Source organism: Mus musculus, chromosome 6, assembly GCF_000001635.26.
Source record: "Mus musculus strain C57BL/6J chromosome 6, GRCm38.p6 C57BL/6J".
NCBI lineage: Eukaryota > Metazoa > Chordata > Mammalia > Rodentia > Muridae > Mus > Mus musculus.
This window is the reverse complement of record NC_000072.6, coordinates 130,102,922-130,114,626: the sequence shown is the minus strand read 5'-3', so window position 1 is coordinate 130,114,626 and position 11,705 is coordinate 130,102,922. Positions and strand designations below refer to the sequence as shown.

Here is an 11,705-nt window from a genome sequence, read left to right as displayed (position 1 = left end):
GAGACTAGGCCGGGGCCTAGCAAACACAGAAGTGGATGCTAACAGTCAACTATTGGATGAATCACAGGGCCCCCAATGGAGGAGCTAGAGAAAGTGTCCAAGGAGCTAAAGAGATCTGCAACCCTATCAGAAGAACAACATTATGAACTAACCAGTACCCCAGAGCTCTTGATTCTAGCTGCATATATATCAAAAGATGACCTAGTCGGCCATCAATGGAAAGAGAGGCCCATTGGTCAGGCAAACGTTATATGCCCCAGTACAGGGGAATGCCAGGGCCAAAAAATGGGAATGGGTGGGTAGGGGAGTGGGGGGAGGGACTTTTGGGATAGCATTGGAAATGTAATTGAAGAAAATACGTAATAAAAAAAAGAGAAAAAGAAAGAAAGTACAATTAAGAGAAGAAATGTCTTTGATTTCTCATGTTAGCTGATTACAATTTTGTTTTGCTTTTTGTTTCATGTGTAACTTTTTCTCAATGCTATAAATGTTTCCTTTGTTCATAAAATATAATATCAAATTTGGTGAACAGTTGCAAGTGTAGTTCAAAGATAAGTGGATTATTTTTACCCAACTCGTATGTTGTCCTATCTTCCCAATTTAATTCAAATACAATTTTAGGTCTTATAAAAAAGGTGGTAATACTTGAAATTTGCTAAATGTAGTAGATTACACTGTGATTCTGGCAATTAATAGGCCAAGACATAATTGTTGAAAAAAGAATATAGCAAGAGCCTAGGTCATAGAACCAAAACAAACAAACAAAATTGAGGCACACATGTTCCTCATTTCATTCGAGGGACAATAATTTATATTATACAACTGTATCCAAATGATCAAACTCAGGACTGTTAGTATTGATGCAGTAACTTGTTTTAATCTGGGAGCCGTGTACCTCTCCACTGACTGGATACTGCCATGCTGGGAGTTTCCTCCATGTTCAGGTTCAGGTGCACTCAGTGATGGTGTCATTTTAAGGTCTTTTTGTCATGAAATTTTTTTAATGTTTTCTGGGGTGGTGGTTTTTGTTTGTTTGGGATGTGTTTGTTTGTTTGTTTGTTTGTTTTTTCTGAGACAGCTTTTCTTTGTGCTACCCTAGCTGCTCTGGAGCTCGTTCTGTAGGACTGAGAGGGACTCAGTTTCCTTTGCTTCTGCCTCCTGAGTGATGAGGTAAAGGCGTGCTTGTTGCTTTTTTTAAACCTTAATATTTTGTAAATGAACTTTAGAAGTGAGACAATGAAGTACGAAAAAAAATAGACCCCCCTTGCACAGGGGCCATGCTAATCTTTTCTGTATCTTTGCAATTTTATATATGTGCTGCACAAATTGTTAAAACAACTTTGGAAAACAATCTGGAAGTTCCTCGGGTAATTGGAAATATTTCTACCTGAAGACCCAGCTATACCACTACTGGGCATATACCCAAAACATATGCCAACATATAACAAGTACTCATGCTGCAACATGTTTATAGCAGACTTTTTATCATAGACAGAAACTGGAAACAACCCAGATGTCCCTCAACAGAGAAATGGATACAGAAAGTGTGGTACATTTGTACAATGGAATACTATAAAGCTATCATTGAGTTCATGAAAAGCACAGACAAATAGATGGAAGTAGAAAATACCATCCTGAATGAGGTAACCCAGGCAAAAGAGATCACATATGGTCCCTACTCACTGATAATTGTGTATTAGCCCTAAGTCTCAGAATACCCATAATACAACCCACAAACCATATTGAGCTGAAGAAGACGTTAAACCAAAGCATGCATACTTCAATTCTACATAGATGGGGGAACAAAAAAATCACAGAAGATATAGGGAGGGAGGGAGGGAAGGAGAGAAGAAGGGAGGAGGGAGGGAGGGAGGGAGGGAGGGAGGGAGGGAGGGAGGGAGGGAGGGAGGGAGGGAGGGAGGGAGGGAGAGATGGGCAACCTGGGAGGGAGACAGGTGTTGGTGGGAAAAAAGGGGGCAGGATCAGGTAATGAATGAGATAGGAAAGAAGTATATACGGTCAGAAAATCAAATAAAAATACATAGCATTTACTAAAATATGCTCCAATATATCACAAGGCTTCCCAAATATTTTTATGGAGGCTTTACTTGTACTAGCAAAACATGTGAAACAAGTTAGATGTCCCTCACCTAAAGAATGGATAAAGAAAATGTCGTAAATCTAAACAATAGAAAACAATATAGCCATTCAAAACAATAACATCAGTAAATTTGCAGGAAAATGAACCATAAAATATAAACTCATGTGAGGTAATCCTGACCAAAAATGACACAAACATATTACTCATTTGTAAGTGGACATTAGCTATAAAGTACAGGATACTCATGCTACAGTCCACAGAGTCAAAGAATCTAAGTCACAAGGAGGACTCAAGTCAAGAAGCTTATATCTCACTCAGATGGAGAAAGAAAATATGCATGATAGATGGATAAATGGAGTTAACTAGGTAAGAGAGTGGGTGAAGAGAGGAATGGGGAAAGTGATCCAGTGTGGTGGGTGTGAGGGTGCAGGAAAAGGCTGAGTCAGAGAAAGGAAACCAATAGAGGGCATCTCTGGGAATAGCCTGCGACCTGGGGTGGGGGAAGCTCCTAGTGTTTATGTGGTTCATCCTTGTTGAAACTCCTGGCAGTTGGAGATATGGAGACTGAAGTGGAGACCTCCTCTAGCCAAGTGGGACTTCCATTGGAGGGAAATGGACACAATACCTTGAGTCAAATTTTGTCCAGCCAACAAGATTCACTTGAATTAAGATGGAGCAGAAATGGTAGGAATGGACCACAAATGACTGCTCCAACTTGATACCCGTTTCTTCGGAAAGACTCAAACTATAACAAGATTAATGATACTCTCCTGTGCTAGCAGACTGAGACCTAGCACAGCTGTCTCCTGAATGAAGGGAAGAAGTCTTCAGCCATTCATTCATCTGATGGAAACAGATGTAGAGTCCCCACTGTCAAATATTAGACAACTCTCAGGGAATCTTGTGGAACAGAGGGTGATAGAAATTAGAGAACCTGCGAGGTAAAGGACACCACAGGAAGTCCTACAGAGGCAACTGACCTGGACATATGGGTAAACATAGAAACTGGACCACCAACCAAAGTGTGTGCAAGGGCTGAATCTATGATCCCTACATATTTTTTAACAGATATACAGCTTGGTTTTCATATGTGTACCCTAAGAATCAGAGAAGAGACTGGTGGGACTGTGTTAGGCAGACTATTTTTGTTGAGTGGTGCTTGCTCCAGTGAACCAATAGAGAAATCTACAAAGGAAGGAAAGGAGAGCCATGTTCCCAGAATCAAGTGCCTGTCCATAATTCTATGACTATCAGTCTTACAATGCCCCAAGCTTCTGGCATTCTGGCTAGACTCCACCACCACAGTCATCTGACTATAGCCAGATATACTTCTCCCCACAGTTACCTGGCAACAGCAAGATAGCTCAATGCACTATAAGAGGGGCTGCTTGTCACCTTATAGCTCTCTTTAGCTCTCACCTTTCTTATTCTCTAGACCTCCTTCTCTCTTTCCCTTCCCTCTTCTCTCCACATGGCCATGGCCAGTTTCTCTCTTTCCACTTTCTCTCCTTTCTCCCTGCCTTCCTACAATAAAGCTCTAAAACCATAGACTGTCTCTGCTCATCAAGTCCAGCCATGCTTGAAGAATGGGATATGCTTTCCCCTAATGAGCAGCATCAAACCTCCTGCTAGAAAGCCAACCTGTGATCCAGCCACAGACCTGTCAAAAGACTCTCACCCATGTGGGGACTATTCAGTGCCCCCTCTCCCCCTGCCCTCCCTTCCCTTCATCCCTGGGCCTGAGTGCCACTCCAAAACCCCTATTCTGTTCTCAGTTATTCTGCTGTATCTAGGGTGGGATGTCAGAGGCTGAGAACCTGGTACCTAGGGCTGTCCCTTTTCCACCACACACCTAGATGGGATCAGTGGCTTAACACATCCCCACAGCCACACAGGGCTATGTGTATAGTGTGCAGTTCTCTGCCCACCCAGAGCACCTGAACACTGGCAGGACACAGGTTCTCTCCGACTCCCCTCTTTCCCCCATAACCATGGCCCTACAAGGCTGTTGTTGCTCTGTTGCTTACCTTGGATCCCCTTCCTCAATCTGGACTGCCTTGTCTGTCTTTAGTGGTACAGGATGTGTGTGCTGTAATTAGAGGTGTCAGGTCAGGTTCTTTTTTATGAATTATTATGTTTTTATATTAATTGTTATTTTTATTTGATACTCTATATACTTTTCAAACTTTATCCTCTTACCAGTTTGCCATTAGCAAACCCCTTTTCCTATCCCACATTTCTCTTTACTTGTACACCCTATGAGGGTGCTCCCCCACACATATGTCCACTTTTGCCTCACCACTCACTATCAGAGCATTCCCCTATGGTAGGGAATCACAGGATAAAGGGTTTCTGCACCCATAGATGCCAGATAAGGCCATCCTCTGCTACATATGTAGGTGGAGCCAACGGTCCCTGCATGTGTAGTTTTTGGTTTGAGAACTCTGGGGTTATGGTTGGTGATATTATTGTTCTTCCTATGGGGATTCAAATCCCTTCAGTTCCTTCAGTCCTTACCCTAACTCCTCCATTTTCCTCCCTGTGATTTGTAGTCTGTGGGTTTGCTGCAAGAATTAGCATCTGTATTGTTCAGGCCCAGGCAGAATCTCTCAGTAGACAGCTATAGCAGGAATCTGTCAGTAAGCTCTTCTTGGCATTAGCAATAGTATCTTGGTTTGATGACTGCATATGGTATGGATCCACATCTCGAAGGAGCAGTTTCTGAATGGAATTTCCTTCAGTCTCTGATCCATTCTTTGTCCCTGTATTTCCTTTAGACAGAACCAATTCTGGGTTAAATTTTTGTCAATTGATGGGTTGTGGAAAGCCACATATGCCATTACAACGTGGCGCTGGCTACTGCCATAAGTCTAGGTAAACAACCATTGTGTATATATACAGTAAAGTTTTTCACCAAGTGATTACCTGGCCCTGGCAGGATAATGAGGCTCAGTGAGGTACTGAGAGAGAATAACCAATCAGATGAGAGACATGCAAATGAAGTATGATAATGAGGCTCAGTGAAGTACTGAGAGTGAATTACCAATCTAATGAGGAACATGCAAATGAGGTAGAATGCATAACCAATCTGGGTGTGAGATATGCCTCTCCTAGGCCTATATAAGCAGCACCAGTTCTGGGCTCAGGGTCTTCTTGCCTACTCAGTAAATGCTCTCCCAATAAAGTTGTTACAGAAGGATCCTGTTGTGGCTTCTGCTTTGCTGGCAAGTAGGGTGCTCACAATGGGTGGCCTCATCCCTCAACTAGGGGCCACATCTAACCACTGGATATGGTCACTAAAGGTTCTCTCTCCCCTTTGTTGGGTATTTCAGCTAATATCCTTTTTAAGTCCTGGGAGCCTCTTGCTTTTCTGTGATCTGGGATTTTCTGGTGGCTTCCCCCAGTTCCCAATCCCCCACCGCTACACACCTGAGCTCAATTTCCTGATCTCTTGTACATCACTCCAGTCTCATCCAACACCTGATCCTGTCAACCTTTTTCCACATTCCCCTCCTCCCTCACTCCCAATCCCCTCCCTCCTATGAGTATTTTGTTCTTACTCATGAAAGGTTTCCCCTTTTCTGAGGAAATGGCAAAGGGTTAAAAAGAGTAGGGACATGTGAGCCTAGGAATGGCAGGAGAAGAGAGAGTGGTGAATATATAAATAAATTATTTAAAAAAGGAAGAAATGAAAAATAGCTAAACCTGAGCTATGTTTCAAATCAGAAAAATAGTTCCTCTGAAGTTTCAGCTTTGAACCTTCACCTAAATTTTTATTCCATATTCCTTTAACATTCAGTAGTAACATGCGAAATGAAATAATACATTTCTTCTTAAGTTTGTTTGGTTTAGTGTCCAGAGTAAGACAGAGACCTGGGATAAGGGAGACACCCAAGACTCAATGAGGGCATCTGGAAATGTTACTAACTATATTGGATTATGAACCTTGAAGAGGTGTATGAATACAATTTGTTTTTAAATTAGTAACTCTAAGACAACATATATAAAGATTTATTAGTTCTGTGCACGTGCTACACAGTTAACAATTGTATATTGAGCTTCTTAACAGTTTACAGTGCTATTTGAATCCCTTTAATCTCCTTTTGTTGTCTAATTGCTCTGGATTGGAATCCAAGTATATTAAATAAATAGGGAAAGAGTGGGCAGCCTTGTCTAGTTCCTGATTTTAGTGGGATTGCTTCATGTTTTTTTTTTTCCATTTAGTTTGATGTTGGCCACTGGTTTGGTGTATATTGTTTTTACTATGTTTAGTTATGGGCCTTGAAGTCCTAATCTTTCAATGACTTTTACCATGAAGTGGTGTTAAAAATAGTAGAATAGATTTTGAGAAAAGCCTCCAATACAGGTTCACAGGGGGAAATTTCCTGAACAGGACAGCAAAGGTGTATGCTCTAAGAATTGTCAAATAGGATCTCATAAAATTGGAAAGCATCTGTAGGGCAAAGGACACTGTCAGTAGACAAAAAGGCAATCAACATATTGGGAAAAGATCTTTACCAATCCTAAAGACAATAAAGGGTTAATACCCAATATATACAAAGAACTCAAGAAGTTAGACTCCAGAAAACCAAATAACCCTATTAAAAACGGGGTGCAGAGCTAAACAAAGAATTCTCACTGAGGAATACAAATGGCTGAGAAGCACCTTTAAAAAAAGGTTAAACATTCTTAATCATCAGGGAAATGCAAACCAAAACAACACTGAGATTCCACCTAAGAAAAGTAAGAATGGCTAAAATCAAAAACTCAGGTGACAGCAGATGCTGGCAAGAATATGGAGAGAGAGGGACACTCTTCCATTACTGGTGGGATTACAAGCTGGTACAACCACTCTGGAAACCAGTTTCACAGTCCTCAGAAAATTGAATATAGTACTACCCATTCCAGAAATACCATGCCTGGGCATATACCCAGAAGATACTCCAACATGTAATAAGGATGCATGCTCCACTATATTCATAGAAGCTTTCTTTATAATAGCCAGAAACTTGAAAGAACCCAGATGACCATAAACAGAGAAATGGATACAGAAAATGTGGTACATTTATACAATGGAATACTACTCAACTATTACAAACAATGATTTCATGAAATTCTTGTACAATTGGATGGATCTGGAGTATATCATCCTGAGTGAGGTAAATCAATCACAAAAGAACACACATGATATGGGCTCACTGATAAGTGGATATTAGCCCAATAGCTAGGAATACCCAAAATACAGTTCCCAAAATACATGAAATTCAAGAAGAAGGAACACCAAAGTAAGCACAAAATGAAAAGTAAAAGAATGATATGATAGCTGCATATGTCAGATCACCCTGAAATTTTGGAACTCAAAAGTTAGAAGGAATAAGATCAAGTGTTTAGGGCATTTTCAGCTAAATATTAATTCTGGGCCATCATGAAGTATATGGAACCACATAGTATAAAAAAAAAAGAAAGAAAAAAGAAAAAAGAAATAAACTTAAAAGAATGCTAAAGGAGGATGAGCTGATCTCACAGACTCCACAAAGAATTCAGTGGAGCTGGATTAGAGTCTACTCTGAAGAGGCAAATGTCTTACAGATTGTTGCCTAACTTCTCCAAGAGTAATTTGTATCCCTAGGTATTGAGGAGCCCAGATATCCACAAGAAACACTCTATGATCCCCCTTTATCATTCTTACTACATTCTTGAATCATCTTTTTCATTTTCTTGCTCTCAGTGCTTGATTCTATCAAGGACTATGTATGTAGGCAGATTAAGCAGTGTTAAAACACCTATGAGTACAAATGCCCAGGGTGAATACAAACAGAGGAAATCTCAAAATAGAACTGTTTTGTGTTTTCTTAAGAACTGTGAATTTATGATATTCTACAGTAGTTAAATTTCTACCAGAAAAGTCATCATCAAGAGGTGAGATGCTGGGCAGTATAAACCAGTCCTCCCTGAGAAGCAAGATATCAGCCCATCCTTTGCTGTGGTCTGGTTACTACTCCAGGTATCCCTCACCTTAGCCTGGGACAGGAAGAGCAGATTGCAGCTGTGCAATGATAGCACTGAGGCCTGAGGGTCTGATTGGAAGGTTTGAATGTGGAATTGTGATTGTGTCTATCTCAACATATAGGAATGGGCAATTGTGTTTTCACAAATAAAGGCTTTTACAGCAAAGGAACATGTGTGTATGTGTGTGTGTGTGTGTGTGTGTGTGTGTGTGTGTGTGTGTGTGTGTGTGTGCTTATGAATGTTTTTATTTTTTGTTTTTGTTTTGTTTTGTTTTGTTTATAATAAATTTAAAGATAAATCTCCAGAAAACAAATATTTCTTTTAGTTTTTCACTTCAAAGATTTATTACCTTTTCCTGTGAGATGTGAGTTTGGTACGTCATGGTTTATGCTGCACTTTGGTTCAAGAAACAAAACTGAACTGACAATCAAGTCTATACCATTGGTAGTCATTATTCAATGTTAATTGTGCCTCCTAACAGTTTTCATTCTTCTATAAATTTAGAGCCCAAGTGTACAAAGCTTAGAGAAAGATGCGGCTCTTTGGCTTTACAGTTATAGGCATGCTCTTATCTATCCAAACAAACAAACAAACAAACAAAGAAACACGCACTGTGTGTTCAGTCTCTTTTAATACTATTCCTCCTTCCTGAAGTACACTGGTAAGCTACTCATCTTTCATTAATGCTATGGCCACAATAATGAGCAAACAGCTCTAAAGTTCTTCTTTTTTATTTTTTATTATTATATTTTAATTTTATTTTAAGGCATTTTCATTAAATATTTTCTTCATTTACAATTCAAATGCTATCCCCAAAGTCCCCTATACCCTCCCCCCTGCCCTGATCTCCAACCTGCTCACTCCCCCTTCTTGGCCCTGGCTTTCCCCTCTACTGGGGCCTATGATCTTTGCAATACCAAGGATCTCTCCTAAAGCTGTTTAGGAGAGGTTCAGACCCTCAGGCCTCAGTGCTATCATTGCACAGCTTTTTTCGTTTTCTTTTTCTTTTTCTTTTTCTTTCTTTTTTTTTATATATTTTCTTTATTTACATTTCAAAGGCTATCACAACCTCACCCTGCCCTGGTCCTCTATCAACCCACTTAAACTTCTTGGGCCTGTATATATGACAAATAAAGTTTGCAAGACCAAGGGGCCTCTCTTCCAAATGATGGCTGACTGTGGGAAGACACATGTGCTGTTGCAGTGTGGCGCTGGCTACAGCTGGCCACCATGCATACATAGGCAATAAAGGTTTTTTTGCCAAGATGAGGTTTTGAGAATTAACCAAAATTAACCAATCAGATGAGAGACAATATAACCAATCAGATGAGAGACAAGTTAACCAATCAGATGAGAGACAGGTTAACCAATTAGATGAGAGTGAAGTTAAACAATCAGATGAGAGAGAAGTTAACCAATCAGATGTAGGCATGCAAATGAGGGGGTAAGCATAACCAAAGCACAACCAATCCAGGTGTGAGACATGCCTCTCCTAGGCCTATATAAGCAGCACCAGTTCTAGTCTTGGGGTCACTTCACCTCTGCAATCAAGCTCTCCCAATAAATGTGTGCAGAAAGATCCTGTTGCAACATTGTTCTTGCTGGCCAGTCTGGTGCTTGCAAGAGCAGACTAGGCCATCTTCTCCTACATATGCAGCTAGAGACACCAGCTCTAGGGGTACTGGTTAGTTGATATTTTTGTTCCACCCATAGGGTTGCACACCCGTTCAGGTCCTTATGTACTTTCTCTAGCTCTACCATTGGGGGACCTGTGTTCCATCCTATAGATGACTGTGAGTATCCACTTCTGTATTTGCCAGGCACCGGCATACCCTCACATGACACAGCTATATCATGGTCAAGTCAGCAAAATCTTGCTGGCATATGCAATAGTGTCTGGGTTTGGTGGCTGATTATGGGATTGACCCAGAGGTGGGGTAGTCTCTGAATAGTCCATCCTTTCACCTTAGATCCAAACTCTGTCTCTATAACTCCTTTCATGGGTAATCTGTTCCCTATTTTAGGAGGAATGAAGTATCCAAACGTTGGTCTTCCTGCTTCTTGATTTTCTTGTGTTTGGCAAATTGTATCTTGGGTTTTCTAAGTTTCTGGGCTAATATCCACAAATCAGTGTTTGCATGTCTAATGACTTCTTTTGTGATTGGGTTACCTCATTAAGGATGATATCCTACATATACCTCCATTTCCCAAGAATTTCATAAATCATTGTTTTTAATAGCTGAGAAGTACTCCATTGTGTAAATGTACCACATTTGTAGATCAAGGGAATAGAATTGAAGACCCAGAAATGACTCCTCACACCTATGATCACTTGATCTTTGACAAGGGAGCTAAAACCGTCCAATGGAAAAAAGACAGCATTTTCAACAAATGGTGCTAGCACAACTGGCTGTTATCATGTAGAAGATCCATTTTTATCTCCTTTTAGAAAGCTCAAGTCTAAGTTGATCAAAGAACTCCTAATAAAACCAGAGACACTGAAATTTATAGAGGAGAAAGTGGGGAAAAGCCTCGAAGATATGGGCACTGGGGAAAATTTCCTAAACACAACAGCAATGGCTTGTGCTCTAAGATCAAGAATAAACAAATGGGACCTTTTCAAATTGCAAAAGCTTCTGTAAGGCAAAGGACACTGTCAATAAGACAAAAAGTCCACCAACAGATGGGGAAAGGATTTTAACCAGTCCTAAATCTGGTATGGACTAATATCCAATATATAAAAAGAGCTCAAGAAGTTGGACTACAGAAATTCAAATAACCCCATTAAACATGGGGTACAGAGTTAACAAAGAATTCTCAAGTAAGGAATATCAAAGGACTGAGAAGCACCTGAAAAAAATTTCTACATCCTTAACCATCAGGGAAATGAAAATCAAAACAACATTGAGATTCTACATCACACCAGTCAGAATGGCTACGATTAAAAATTCAGGTGACTGCAGATGCTCGTGAGGATGTGGAGAAAGCAGAACACTCCTCCATTGCTGATGGGATTACAAGCTTGTACAACCACCCTGGAATTCAATCTGGTGGTTCCTGAGAAAACAGGACATAATACTACCAGAGGATCCAGCAATACCACTCCGGGGCATATACCTAGAAGATTTTCCAACTGGTAATAAGGACACATGCTCCACTATTTTCATAGCAGCCTTATTTATAATAGCCAGAAGCTGGAAAGAACCCAGATGTCCTTCATCTACATTTCAAATGCTATCCTCAAAGGCCCCTAATGCCCTCTTCTCACCCTGCTACCCAGCCCACTCACTCCTGCTCCCTTTCTGGCCTTGGCATATTCTGTACTGGGGCATATGATCTTTGCAATACCAAGGGCCTCTCCTCCCATTGATGGCCGATTCGACCATCCTCTACTATATTTGCAACTAGAGACCCACTTGCTCACAGACTTTGCATGATGTTAGAAGAGGCAAACAATATGCAGAAATCACAAAGAAGTGTTCCCTGAGCATGTGGTTAGCCTCTGTGGTAAAGATGACACCCTCTTAGCAGAGATAAGGATGCAAGGTCTCAGCACCATAAATATTTCTGTGTACAAGTTGACATAAACCTCTCA

The 11,705-nt window shown here is 40.6% G+C and overlaps 1 non-coding gene across 1 annotated transcript; it reads right to left on the bottom strand.

Moving 5' to 3' along the window:
* Positions 1-1,227: 1,227 nt before the first annotated feature.
* On the bottom strand, positions 1,228-1,339 carry Gm22621. Its single transcript, XR_003956564.1, has one exon. It is a non-coding gene; the product is annotated as a U6 spliceosomal RNA (small nuclear RNA).
* Positions 1,340-11,705: the final 10,366 nt, after the last annotated feature.